The sequence below is a fragment of the Berghia stephanieae genome, chromosome 7, assembly GCF_034508935.2.
Source record: "Berghia stephanieae isolate SIO BIC M18660-M18661 chromosome 7, UCSD_Bste_1.3, whole genome shotgun sequence".
NCBI lineage: Eukaryota > Metazoa > Mollusca > Gastropoda > Nudibranchia > Aeolidiidae > Berghia > Berghia stephanieae.
This window is the reverse complement of record NC_088366.1, coordinates 41,909,746-41,925,358: the sequence shown is the minus strand read 5'-3', so window position 1 is coordinate 41,925,358 and position 15,613 is coordinate 41,909,746.

Below are 15,613 nucleotides of genomic sequence, written 5' to 3'. Positions count from 1 at the left end.
ATTTACAAATTTTGCTTTTTGACATCATTGAACACATAAAGGCCTAGGATTTCCCCGTTACATAATAAATGATAATTATAAACAGCTATGATTTAGCCACTCTTATTTATTTATTGGCACTGGGGCTTATCTTGAGTGGAGTCCGAGGTGCTTAAGCGGATTCTGTCCGTCTCTCTGGTAATGTAAGTCTTTGTGCAGGGCTGATGTAAAGATGTCGGGCTGGAATAGCTCATCACATTCCGGCCTAGAAAGGGATTGAAATCTGGATTTGTTGATGGAAATATTATATTCTTGTATGAGTTATTTTGGCAATTGCCTAAAACATTTTTTGAATTGAATTGATATGATATGATACACATGTATAGCGTCGGATTCTTCCATATCGCTCGACCAGTTTGAGACGAGCGTGTGCCCTCAGACAGCATTACATTCACGTACATATTGTATATAGATTAGTTCAATATTAATGAAGGCCTAATCCTATGGTAATTGTTATGTTTGCTTTAAAGCTAGTTTAATGACATAGCGCATTGGTTCAAGTGGAACACACGGCTACACAAGCCTACTAACATTATAGTATAAATAGTCCACTGCATGAGCGTTATAAGCATAGACTCATAAATGTTTTAAGTAAAATAAATAATGCTTTCACCCTTAAATGAAAAATAAAAAATAAAATTCCTTTATTCATCCCATAGGGGAAATTTGTATCTAGGGTCTTTTCCAAGGGAAGACTGAAATAACCCAGGCGTCAGCTGCAGTGCAGCTCCGCAAATTGAGCTAAGGGGAGATGGCTTGCTCAAGGCCACAGAGCGCAGCGGCGGGTGATCGAGCTCGGTACCTTTCGGGTAGGAAGAAAAGACCGTACCGCTGAGCCACGCTGCCCCCATGAACCCCATATGAAAATAGTTTCATTCACCCTGGTTTGTTGATAAAGGGTAAACCCGGAACGTCCATTTTATATGTTTTCGTAATTAAATTGAAGCTTACATTCAATTTCACATTGTATTTATTTCTTCGAGCTTCGAGCAGCAACATTTACAAAGAACCTAAAATATGAACTTTACAAGAATTTACGGGTCTATATAAAACAACGATATTATAATGTATGGTTAAATTACATATCAAAGTCGTAATAATACAATCATAGGGGATAGGAATAGTAGGAAGCAAAAGGATGTTGTTGTGAAACATATATCTAGTGGTAGAGAAGGAAGAATTAACAATAAAATTAAAACCGGTGTTTCATTCACCCCTTTTAAAGCACAATACAACACTTAATATAAAGGCAATACGAAAATGGGCCGAGCCTTTCTTTCTTGGAGAATTAATGTCTGAAGAAAACGATAACCTTCATACATGTGTGTATATAAAATATTTCAATTATAATTACACTTTATAATTAATATATTATATATAGCTCCTTTTATCAAAAAGTTGAGCACTTTTATTTCATGGTTTTTGTTTATATATATAATATTATTGAAATTAATATATTATATATATTATAAATATATATAATGTTTTGTAAAAAATTGAGTATGTTCCTCTTAGTGGGACCTGTGCTTGTGTCAGAATGAGACATTTACGTTCTCTATTTGAACCCATTCCCCTTTTTCTTCCTTTTTACTAGCTCTGACTGATATGACCTGAATGTGTTGTAAGCGCCGTAAAACCCTTAAAAACAAAAAGAAACAAAAGTTCCAATAATTATTGTTTGTAATAATCGACGATACGGTCACTGTGACCAGAAAGCAACTTATTACACATTTTATTTTTATTTTTATACAAAGCGCCTTACTTATTTTTGGGCTAAGTTTGTAAAATTTACTGATAATACAAAGTACCCGCAAACGTGTCAAAAATTATCAAATCTGAGAAGTTTGAATTTTACGTCAAGGAAGTCTTGATTTGAATCTTTAGACCTTGTAATCGTTCGATAAATTACGTTTTCTGGTCAAAATGTAAAAATGGCGTTTTGTACTAAATTATTACTTCTGCCCAATCCCAACAATTATTGACAATATCAAGATGCAGTTAGAGATGGACTTCGTGAACCAGGATTTTTATAAACGTCTGCACATCAGTTTGATGAGAATTGAGCTATTTTAAAGATTGGAATTTGATTACCGTTTGAATATTGATATCATGAGACACTGACCGAACTGGCAGCAAATAGTGAATATTGTTTACTTTTCCAGCCCAAACGAGCAACATGATTTCCCATTCAGCTGGAGTACAGCCATGATTTGACAAAACACCCCTTTAATCATTTTGCTGGAAAACATTTCCTGATTGTATTTGTAAATTAAGAAACCAAGGAGCAGGTACCGGTGTAAGATAAAGATCTGAACAAGTACCAGACAAAGCAAGAAAGAAAAATACAGTGGTAGCATGTCTGACCGGTAATCAGAAGGTCTGATGTTCGATCCCTAAGCGAGGTAGAATGCTTTTTGGGGATCTTTTTTTTTTCTTGTATTTTTCTTTCTTGTTTTGTTTGACACCTTTCATACACACCTTGTTCAAACCTGATTGTATTAAAATGGCCTCAAATCGTCGAAAAGAATTACTGATACAACGTTCTATAAAAGTTGTAAACTATAAATAGTAATGAACAAAATATGATATTAGAGCTTCGTTAAATAAGAAATATCAAATACGGAACGTTTCGGACTCAAAACCTTTCTTCATTTAATAACAATCAAAACATTAATACATCACCTGCAATCCAGATGGACCTCAGAAAAGTATTGGGCAAGTCTTGTTGATTTTGAGAACGTACCAGCCGACCCGACGTCTGGCGTACTCTGGAAATACCCATATTTAAAAACTTGGCCAGAAAACTCGTCCTTCAAATATCGATCGATTTAAATGACCCTCATCTTGGCAAAAAATCTCAAATCTTGGACTTCGTGAAAGGCCCAATTCTTTTCTACCGTTTGTCTGGGTTTTAAGTGTTGCATTAATGTTTTTATTGATTTTTTTTTACTGGCTGATGAAGGGGTTTGAATCTGAAACATACTGTGTTTGGTATTTTGTTATTTTTTTGTTTTCTTTTTTTTTTTAATCCAAAAAGCCTTCATATTTTTTTGAAATCTTAGGTTTAAGACTTTTTGAAAATTTAGGAGTCATTTAGATTTATCGATATGTGGAGTTTACCAACCAAATAAAGGTGTTTTCCATTATATATCAGATTGCATCACAACGACGTGTACATATATGCAGGTCTGACATCCGAACGCAGTTATCGGCCTAGTTTAATATTGTGCATGTCGCAACACGGGGTTGAGTAATAGATACATAATAAACAAAACTAAAAAATAAAGTGAAAAATAAAAAAATAAAAGATAAAATAAATACGAACATTTATATAGCTCATTTCCAAGGACTTACCATGCTCAATGTATTTCAGTTTGAGAAATTAAGGAGCAGGCATTGGTGTAAGATCAATATCTGAAAAAGTAATCAGGAGGTCTTAGGTTCAATTCTCAGTCGAAGAAGACTGCTTTTTGGGATGGTTTTGATTCTTGTATTTTTCTTTCTTGCTCTGTCAGGCACTGTTTCATACCAACGATCTTTATCAATGCATTTCACGTTTTATTTATTCCCCCCCCCCACCTCCTCTTCCAGCAGGCCATTTGGAATCGTATTTCTATTTCATACGGCTCCTGTCGCATGTTTGGTGTCCTTTTGGTACTATCACGTTTGCAATATCTGTCACTCCTGTAGCCAGGTACTCATTTACACCTGAGTCGAATAGTGATCAATTGAATAAACATCGAGTTGAAAAGTCTCTTTTATTTTGTAGGAAGTAAGAAACAGAAATGAATATAACAGCTTAAAAAAAGAAAATACCAAACAAGGGAAGTTTCGGGCTCAAACCCTTCTTCAGCCAACAATAACCCCCCCCCCCCAATAATCTCGTTTTTTGTTGACCAAAGAAGGGTTTTGAGCCCGAAACGTCGGTATATGGGATTTTGTTCTTTTTTAAAGCTTAGTATCAATTTTATTTTGTAGGCTGTATTTATCTATGTGCACTTCTTTACTTGTAAATATTACTAAGTGCACTTCTTTACTTGCAAATATTACTATGTGCACTTCTTTACTTGCAAATATTACTATGTGCACTTCTTTACTTGCAAATTACTATAATATGTTTGATAATCGATTGAAATGATAGGATTGATTAAATCTTGTGATACGATGTTTGACAGATCTCGGGAATTATATTGACCCGAGAGTTCACGAAGTGTTTGCTCGAGATTAATATGTTCCAGATTTCGGTCAAAAATCGTATTATACTACCCCCCCCCTCTCCCCCCTCACCCACCTCAAGGTAATTCAAGAACATAAAATAGTGAGCTTTGATGGGGTATAAGACCGCCGTCGTCCCCTCCAAATCTGTTTTAGTTGTATTATTAGGAGAACAAACCGTAGAGAAGACTCTTACATTTATTGTATGCATCACATGAATTCTCAATGAACACTCATTTAATCGTGCGCGACTTGCTTGTACAAGGGATACTAACGGTGTCGGTATTGATTTTACTCTTCAGTTGGTTACAAAACTTGATATTCTCGAATAGAGCAGTAAAGTTAGGTGCCCCAAACGTAAACAATAACAAGTTGCTAGTGATTTCCGTTAGGGACCGGAATAATTTACGCACGATATAGGTCTCCCAATTTTGTAGTTTGAGTTGTAGGCAATACACTTTCAGTATTGAAAATATGTTTACATAAAATCTAACAGTTGCAGAAATAATAATATAAGGCTAAATTATTATGAAAATCAGGCTCCGAATAATTCTCGTTTTGTTCACACCAGCGCAATAATTTGCTCTGGTCTAAAAATAGATAGACTGTAACTTTTGATAAATTTTAGAAAATTTTACCGTTTGTTCCATAAAATATCCATATCTAGACATTATTTGATGCATGATCGAGTATTTATGAATATGTGTTTCTTTTGCCACCTAACAGCCAAATTTTAAAGGTTATTTTTTTCTATTATTTACATTGGAACGTGAGCTGTCAAGACAGGAACATGTGGTTTGCCACGTGCTTCTCGACCTTTGTTTACGTTTGGGGCACCTAACTTTACTGCTCTATTGGTAAAAGTAACGATTGGTTAACCCACACACGATGCTGAATGTAGTAAAATTGAGTGACTCCTTATTTTTGAAAAATAATCTGATTTTTGTTGTTGTTGACAAATTTGATCTGTGACACAAACGTGGTCCTGACTGACAAGGGCACTAAAATGTAAGTATTGAGTGATGCTTCAGTCTCTAGTAGGCCTATATCATTTTGTTACCCTGCTTCAATGCATCTTTCCAATGGGGGAAGTAACCCTTCGTACAAGGCGATAATATGGAGGACCCCATTGATTTATATAGTTTCTTGTTTACCTGAAGAAGGCCAAAAGCCGAACCGTCGTTTACTTTGTTTTCTATATATAAGAGTCATTTTTACTCCCTTTATTCTCCTATACATTCTGATATGTGACCGAACGTTTCAAAACGGTATTATGACGGGATAATCCTGATGCTTAAAATTAAAGTTGAAGCTTAACATAATATAATAAAGTTGCAATAAACGCTTTCATTGAGGAGGGAGAGATTTTTGCCGTACTCTGAAAAAAACCCATATTTAAACATTTGGCCAGAAAACTCGTACTTCAAATATCTATTAATTTAAATGACCCTCATCTTGGTAAAAAAAACAAACAAACAAAAAACAAAAAAAAAAAAAAAACAAGAAACAACAACTCTCAAACCGAGTAAGTACTTCACGAAGTCATTTAAATCGATCGATATTTGAAGGACGAGTTTTCTGGCCAAATTTTAAAATATGGGGTTTTCCAGAGTAAGGTGTGTGAAATCTCTAAAAACTTTCATATATTCAGATCATTTGACTTATCGTCTCAATTCTGTATAATGTTGGGATGACCTAAGTCCTGGATATTGAATTTAAAACCTTAGATATGAAAAACCTGGGTTCAATTCAATCCGTTATGGTGGAGAAATAAAACAATTTCTTACATTGCGATCCCCCGTCCCCCACCCCCCCCCCCCCCCCCCAAAAAAAAAAAAAACCAAAAAAAAACAACAAAATAAAATAATTAAAAAAAAAAACAAAAAAAACCCAACAAAACAAAAACACAACCCCCCCCCCCCAAAAAAAAAAAATTTTGAAAGAAAAAAAACGAAAAAAAAAAGAGAAAAAAAAAACATCAAACAGGTTAAACGTTCGTATTTCTTATAATTCTCCAGATTCAATTTTTCACCCCGACATCTTGAAGTACCTTGAGATGGTGAGGGGGGGGGGGGGGGGGGGGGGGAGGGGAGTAGGTGATATAATACGATTTTTGACCGAAATCTGGAACATATTAATCTCGAGCAAACGCTTCGTGAACTCTCGGGCCAATATAATTCCCGAGATCTGTCAAAAATCGTATATTATTATCACAAGATTATTTCAATCGATTATCAGACATATAGTCATTTGCAAGTAAAGAAGTGCACATAGTAATATTTGCAAGTAAAGAAGTGCACATAGTAATATATTTGCAAGTAAAGAAGTGCATGTAGTAATATTTGCAAGTAAAGAAGTGCACGTAGTAATATTTGCAAGTAAAGGAGTGCACATCGTAATATTTTCAAGTAAAGAAGTGTACATCGTAATATTTGCAACTAAAGAAGTGCACGTAGTAATATTTGCAAGTAAGGAAGTGCACGTAGTAATATTTGCAAGTAAAGAAGTGCATGTAGATAAATACAATTGATACTAAGCTTTAAAAAAAAACAAAATCCCAAATACTGTCTATGAGCAAATGGGGTAACAGAGAAATATATCAAAGTCATCCAAGATATGTATAAAGGAATCAAAAGAGTGGTAAGAGCAGCTGTTGGCTCAACTGATCCATTTAATGTAAGAGTTGGATTACACCAGGGATCTGCTCTCAGCCCACTGCTGTTTGCAATAGTAAGGAACTGGAGGGTTTGAGACGGGTGTTGGAAAGGATTGGATTAAGGGTAAGCAGATCGAAGACGGAGTATTTGTTCATCGGACAACAGAGAGCAGGACCACCAATAAATATAGGAGAAGAGGATGTGCCAGAGCCCAACCAATTCAAAAACTTAGGAACGACTGTACAAGGAGATGGGGGCAATGAGATGAAGGTTAAGAAGAGGATACAGGCAGGCTGGAATAATCGAAGGACGGTAACTGGAGTTATGTGTGACAAAGGAATTTCCGCACAGCTGATGGGGAAAATATATACAACTGTTGTGAGACCAGCAATGTTATATGGATTAGAGACAGCAGCTACAACAAAGAAACAAGATAAAGAAGTTGAGATGGTCACTTGTTTGGACAAGACAAGATAAAGTGAGAAATGAACGAATTCGAATATTGACTGAAATGAAGAATATATCAATAAAGATGAGAGAAGATAGATTGAAATGGTTCGGACATGTTAAGAGACGAGAGAGGGAGTACGCGGGAAGGAAAGTATTGGACTTACAATTAGCAGGAAAGAGGAAAAAGTGATGCCCAAAGACCAGATGGTTGGATAAGGTAAAGGACGATACGAAAGAACTGGGCCTGGAAGAAGATGATGCCCTGAACCGAGATGCAGGGAGATGTGGCATTCATTATTGCAACCCTGCAAAATGCGGGATAAGCTGAAAGAAGAAGAAGAAGAAGAAGAAGAAGAATATTGTTTTTTGTTGTTGTTGGCTGAACGAGGGGTTTGAGCCCGAAACGTTCCGTGTTTGTTATTTTGTTATGTTTTGAAGCTGTCATATTCCTTTTTGTTTACTACTGTTAACAATCTACAGATTTAGCAGCTTGGTATCTCTTTGAATGATAAAAAGAGACTTTAAAGATTGTGACAGTTAGATAAAGAACTGAATAAGTGTGTGTTAATGGTGTCAGTCAAGGCAAGAATGAAAAATACAAATAAGAAAAATAAGAAAAAAAACCCCATCCCCCCAAAAAAAAATCAGTCGACATCGACTGGGGTTCGAACCTCAGACCTTCATCAATTCTTTATCTTACACTGGCGCAAGCTCCTTAATTTCTTAATTGTGACAGTTACTTCCTCAACTGACAAAATTATATCAAGTATATGGGTCTGGCGTTAGCTGTGAAGGACTGCTGTAGCTAAACTAATCCAATATCAACATACTGGATAATGGATATAGCATAAACAAATGAAATGGGATGGTGTTTGGTCCATGTTGCCTGGGTACAATGGACATTTATTGATTAGAGAATAAACATTTAGGACTGACCATCTCATATATTTATATTTAATGAAAGAACTTACCAATAAACCCTCTTTATAGCTTTTCTCTCTCTCTCTCTCTCTCTCTCTCTCTCTCTCTCTCTCTCTCTCTATCTCTATCTCTCTCTCTCTCTCTTTCTCTCTCTCTCTATCTCTCTCTCCCTTTCTCTCTTTTCTGTCCCTCCAGGAAAATGCGGCCGCATCGGCATCCGATGCGGCCGCATCCTTTGGCCTTCCGCATCCAACTCCGCATCCGTCAACAAAAAGTTAAATAATTCCCACTACAACTACTACTCCTCCTCCTCCTCCTCCTACTACTACTACTACTACTACTGCTATTCCCACTACACCAATAACTACTACTACTACTACTGCTCCTCCTCCTACTACTATATTACCACAACAACTACTATTACTACTGCTACAACTACTACACACCACCACCACCACACTACTACACTACTACTACTACTACTACTACTACTACTACAACAACTACTACTACTACTACTACTACTATTACTACTACTACTACTACTACTACTACTACTACTACTACTACTACTACTACTACTACTACTATTACTATTACTCCTACAACCACTTCTACAACGACTAATACCACTGCTACGTCCACTACTACTCCTACCATTACCTCTACCACTACTATTACACTATTGTTATTATTACTACAGTAAAGAATAAAATATTGTTGTTGGAATTTCGTTTCTTTTTATTTATCATTGTCATTCATGTGTATCTTGGTTTGTTTTGTTTTTTTTTTCCCTAATAATTTGACCATGTAAACGTTAGCTATTTTAGGTGACATTTTTTAAATTAACCCATTCATAACACGCTACTCTGCCACAGAGGTTGGTGTAGCATGCTAAGGGTTTAAAATTAATGTTCTTTAAAATAGTGAACCTACTTCTTTCTACATTGTCAAGTAGTCTGGTATATATTTCTGCTTTTTAGTTGTTTTTAATGAAACAAAACAACTTAATGTAGCTTTTAAACCTATAAGAATTCATATTTATTGTGAAAATTAGGTTTTGGGGGTTACAAAAGCACGCAAGAACATGCATAAATGTCGGATTTTTGGCATAATGTCGATTTTATGGCATAATTCATGGCATAATTTACCTTTTTTTTTGGCATAATATTGGCATAATTTTGCCCAAAAAATGGCATAATTCCACGGGGACAGTCTTTTCTCTCTCTTTCCACACCCCCCTCCACTGTCCCCATTCCTCATTGCCTACTTCATTTGGCCAACTTAGCACTTAGCACAGTCTGTGGCACTTAGCATGTATTCAATCCGTCAAAACTGCTGCGAGATTGAATGTCTTTCATATAAAAACTCTACAATTATTCGAAGGGTTCTTGTCTTGAAGTTGAATGAGTGTTTTAGTTTGAGAAGGAAAGAAAAAGGATGATTGAAACATTTTGTGTGACTGGGAATTGAGATTTTGAACGTTTCAGCTTTACCTTTAAGTATGAAACTTGACAAGATCGTTTTTTGTTTTGTTTTTGTTACCCCGATCCAATTCATGAAAATTTCCCCGTCCCCACCTCTCCGACTTGATCATTCGTTCACATCTTGAAATCTATCAGGTTATCTGTCCGATTAATTTAATGAGAATAGTTCCGTCCCCGTTTATTGTATTATTTACTGTTAGTTAGATTTATTTTATAAAGTTCCAGGACTCTCTCTCTCTCTCTCTCTCTCTCTCTCTCTCTCTCTCGCTCTCTCTCTCTCTCTCTCTCTCTCTCTCTCTCCCTCTCTCTCTCTCATATATATATATATATATATATATATATATATATATATATATATATCTCAGGCCGTTGTTCGACTCATATCTCAGTGCTCCTGCAAATAATAGAAGTTACCATCAATAAACTACCTCTACTCCTCGAGCCACCACCACATCATCGTTACTACTACTACTACTACTACTACTACTACTACTACTACTACTACTACTACTACTACCACAGCAACCTCCACATCGTTATCAACACAATAGCAACCACCACCACCTTTACATCACCATCCTCCTCCTCGTCATCATCGCTACCACCAACACTACAACCACATCATCATCATTACTACCATACCACTACCACAGCTACCACATCGTTATAAAAGCTACAGCAAACACCACCACCATTACATCATCATCATTATCCTTATAGTCATCATCACTACCACAACTACTTACATCAACACCACCATCACTACACAACAACAGATACACCGTCATCGTGAATGAAATGCAAAATAATAATATTAGTAATATTAAAAAACAAAAAAATCATAATAATAATAATAATATAAAATAAATAAAAATAATAGTAATAATAATAATAATGTATTTTATTATATTTTGCGCTCAATCCTCTATACAATAAAGATCTAGTCTCGAAGGCTACAACTACAAATAACTGAATGAATGATATCTAGGCTACTGGTTGCAGTACTACTACTCCCAATAACGAATACGAACGCTATCTACTATTCGCAGTACTATTGCGAATAGAGGAAATCGTTATTCGCAGTATTACTGCGAATAGAGGTGGCCTTAATAATAACACGGCGTATGAAAGCAACAAATGATGATGATTTTGATAATGAAGATGATGATGATGATGATGATGATGGTAATGATGATGATAACAATGATTATGATGATGATGATGATGATGATGATGATGATGATGATGATGATGATGATGATGATGATGATGGTGATGATGATGATGATGATGTTGATAATAATGATAATAATATTAATAAAAATAAAAATAATAAGGATAGTATTATTATTATTATTATTATTATTATTATTATTATTATTATTATTATTATATTATTATTATTATTATTATTATTATTATTATTATTATTATTATTATTATTATTATTATTATTATTATTATTATTATTATTAATAATAACAATAATAATGATAATAATAGTAATAATAATAATATGATAATAATGATGATGATGATGATCATGATGATGATAATAATAATAGTAATACTACTACTACTACTACTACTACTACTACTACTACTACTACTACTACTACTACTACTACTACTACTACTACTACTACTATAATAATAATAATAATAATAATAATGATGATGATGATGATGATGATGATGATGATGATGATGATGATGATGATGATGATGATGATGATGATGATGATAATAATGATAATAATAATAATTAAATAAGAAATAATAATAATAAAATGACGATAAACACTCAACAACAAAATGATTCTTTTATTTTATTTATAACAAGATGTCATTGCTTTATATGACGTTCTTTCGAGAGTCAACTAAGATGACGTCAAACCGATAACAACACAAGAAGAAAAAAAATATCCATAAACAGAAAACGAACGACTTCAATTATTGCTTGACAGTGATCAGTTGCGTCCACTCGTCGATTTTCAATGAATTCTTCAAACTTCCGAGTGGTTTGAAAACACAATGTCGTTTCGTCTTTGTTTGTAGAATTATACCATTAAATCCATTAAACTACCGTACACTGACAAAACAATTAAAAAAAATAATTCCATTTTGGCCAAAGATGTATGGCTTCAAATATTGATTTATTGAGATGATTTTTTATTTTTAAAAAATAAAAAAATAAAAAACTAAACAAAATGAAAAAAAAAACATAAATAAAAACTCAAAATGCGAAAAAAACAAACAAACAAAAAAAAAATAATCCCAAAACCAAAACAACTCAAGCAAAAGCAACAACAAAAAAGCAATCAAACAAAGACAGACAAACAACCCAAAAAACCCCCCCCAAAAAACGAAAAAAAAAACCAAACAATTCCCCCCCCAAAAAAAAAACATGCAAAAAACAAAAATTAACAAAAAAAGAAAAAAGAAAAAAAGACAAAAGAAAAAATAAAAAAGACAAAAGAAAAAAAAAAAAGAAAAGAAAAAAGAAAAAAAAAAAACCAAACACCCCCCCCAAAAAAAAAAACAAAAAACAAAAACAAAAACAAAAAAAAAAACAACAACAAACCAAATAAATATAAACAAAGAAACAAACAAAAACCCCACAATTCCCCCCCCCCCCCAACCCCCTCCCTCCCCCAACCAAAACCCTACAAAGACTCCGACCTGAGACTTCGTTGATAGAAATGTGTGTGTGTGTGTGTGTGTGTGTGTGTTTGTTTGTGTGTGTGAGTGACTTCGAAGGTCTTTGGTTCGAGAATAATTGCTCATTAATTTCCTTGAGCAGGAAACTAAGCCTCTATTGCACCTTCGCGGCGTTTCACTGCGGCTGACGTCTGGATTATCGCAGGGTTTTTTTCTTCTCAAAATATACCCTAAATAATTATTCCCTTGGGATGAATAAAGAAAATCGTATTATTGTTTTCATCATCATCATCATCATCATCATCATCATCATCATCATCATCATCATCATCATCATCATCATCATCATCATTATCATTATCATCATCATCATCATCATCATTATTAAGGATACACGGAGGGGAATGAAGACGATCGTCAACCATAACAACAATAAAAGTAGATATATCCAACTCACTGAGTGGCGTTGACGTGAATGAATTGAACACTTTTTACGCACGTTTTGATGACGGTAATTTTAATAATAATATTAATGGAATTAGATCAACATTATTAAATGACTTGCCAGAAGAATATTGTGTTTGATGAACGGCAAGTAAGGAGAGAGTGTGAGAGTGAATGTACGGAAAGCCTGTTGGCGAGATGTCATTGAAGACAAGTTATTGAAAGTGTGTGCCGAGCAGTTGTGATATATTTTTACCATTATTTTTAATATGTCTATGCAACGATCCTGTAATTCCGACTATTTGGAAAACATCGAAAATGGTTCGTCTCCATGAAAGACAAGGTCTCTTGTATGAATGATCTCAGGCCTTTAACCCTGACATCTATTGTTATGAAAAGTTTTGAACGATTTGTACTAAAAAAGCTTAAACTCCAGATTGGTCCCCATCTGACCCCTCACAATTCGCATATTAAACAAATAGAAGTGTTGATGATGCCATTAACCTTTTTTTGGACTAATATTTACAGTCATTTAGATAAACCAAAGGCATATTGCAGAATTCTTTTTATTGATTTTTCTTCAGCATTCAACACGATTCGGCCTCATCTACTTGTTGAAAAGCTGAACTGTTTGAATATAAATCCCCGTTTGATTTCCTGGATTTTAGACTTTTTGTTAGCGAGAGCATAAATTGAAGAAATTAATGGAAACAAATCTAATAAAAACTTTATTAATACAGGAGCCCCTCTAGAATGTGTACTCTTCCCCCGCCTCTTTACGGTTTACGCAAAGGACTGTACCAGTGACTTAGTCCCAATTTTAAAATTTGCTGATGACACTGATGTCCTTCGATGGTTACTATTTAAAGATGATGAAACGGCGTACAGGTCTGAGATCGACAGATTTGTTGGTTGGTGTGAAGATAACTCCCTGTATTTTTTTTATTGTAGGAAAAACCAAAGAAATGATTTTTGATTTTAGAACGAATACACATTCCAAGGCGAAATTCGTTTCAAACAGCAACGAATTCAATAACATGAAAGCTGGTATCATAGAAATGGCACCCTTAGCCTCAGCCTCAGGCAGATAATATATCGCTGTCAAGCAAATGTTGGAAAGAAAATTTAAATTTAAAAGATTCGTACAACAAAATTTAATTTCTTACCTACTCTTCTTGTCTTGAATAAAGCATTTCTATTTTTGACCATAGAGTCAATTTTCATTCATAAAAGTGAATGGTTCAACTCTCCGTCGCCGCAAAAGTTGTTATTCTCTATTTTATTCTGGCATTTTTCTACTCAGTTCTTTTCTTGTTCTAGTCAATTTTCAGTATTTCGTTCATCTCAACTTATAATACCCGTTTATGGCAATGGGTTACGAGTTATACCGAGACTTGATTAATAATTAATCGGTCAAAGTCTGCTTATGAAGAGTCCATTGTAATTTGACACCGCTTGTTTCCCGCAACCTCTTGCTATGTGGTATGCAATGTAAACAATAGACCATTAACATGAAGGGAATTATATTATTGGGCTACATCCAAAAACGTTTCCTACTTTAGTTGGTTCAAATGCCTTGAATGACCTTTCTACCAGTCTCTGGAAAAATCCATATTTGAAAATTTGTCCAGAAAACTTGTCCTTCGCAATCGACCGATAATTGAAGGACGAGGTTTCTGGCAAAATTTTCAAATATGGGTTTTTCCTGAGTTGGGCAGCTTTGGAATCGTAATTTAAACACGGTTTCTATAGCCTTCTCTAAAATCAAGACATTTCAAGAGATTTCAACAGTCATGACGTCACTTCTCTCGTAAAGATGCATGGTCACTGGTTCTACACCATCGGGTAAAATGTCGGACGCCAACATCTCCATCACAGCCCTTATGAAGTACTTTCAGAGGGGGAATACATTATAAATCTGGTCATGATTTGACTTGTACATTATATTCTGATCGTATTATGTTAGGAAAAGTTCAAGCCAGCATGAAAAAAAAACAAAAAAAAAAAAACAACAACAAAAAAAAAAAACAACAACAAACAAACAAAAAACAAAAAACAAAAAAACAAACCCAAAACAAAACAAAACAAAACGTGAGCTTTTATATAGAGCAATATCCACTAAACGTGCTCAAAGCGCTTTACAAAGGGTCCCTGACCAACAGCGACACGCAACATTTGAACGAGACATGACGCCTGTTAGGCGATGTTACAATTTTTCCCCCGACAAAAACAACGCTGTTAACGGTCATGCACTCATTTTACACCTGAGTGCAGTGAGAGAATGTGAGTAAAGAGCCTTTTTCAAGGACTAAACTATGCTCCGAGTGAGTTCAATCCCAGGACTTCCGATCCGAAAGCGAGTGTCATACCACAAGACCACATCGCCGCACGAAGACTCGAGAGTACAGTACCAACTTTCTTTGCTTTGAACCAGCATGTTGGTTTCCATCCAGGTGGACGTGACGTCAGACTGTTGTACCTTATTGCGAATAGAATGACTGAAGTTGATATCTCTTGGCTTTGTTTTTTTTATTTTGTGATTATTCTCAATAAAGTCCATTTAACAGCCTATAGTCTACGCATTGTTTTTCGTGTTTGAACGAGGCAGAATAGGTGAGAATTTTGCCTAACCCATTGCATCAATAGGATTCAATAGTCTGATGTCACGTCCGCCCAGCAACGAGCAGCTTGGTTCTAGACGAAGAAAATCGGTACTTTTTATTCTTCATGCTGGCTAGA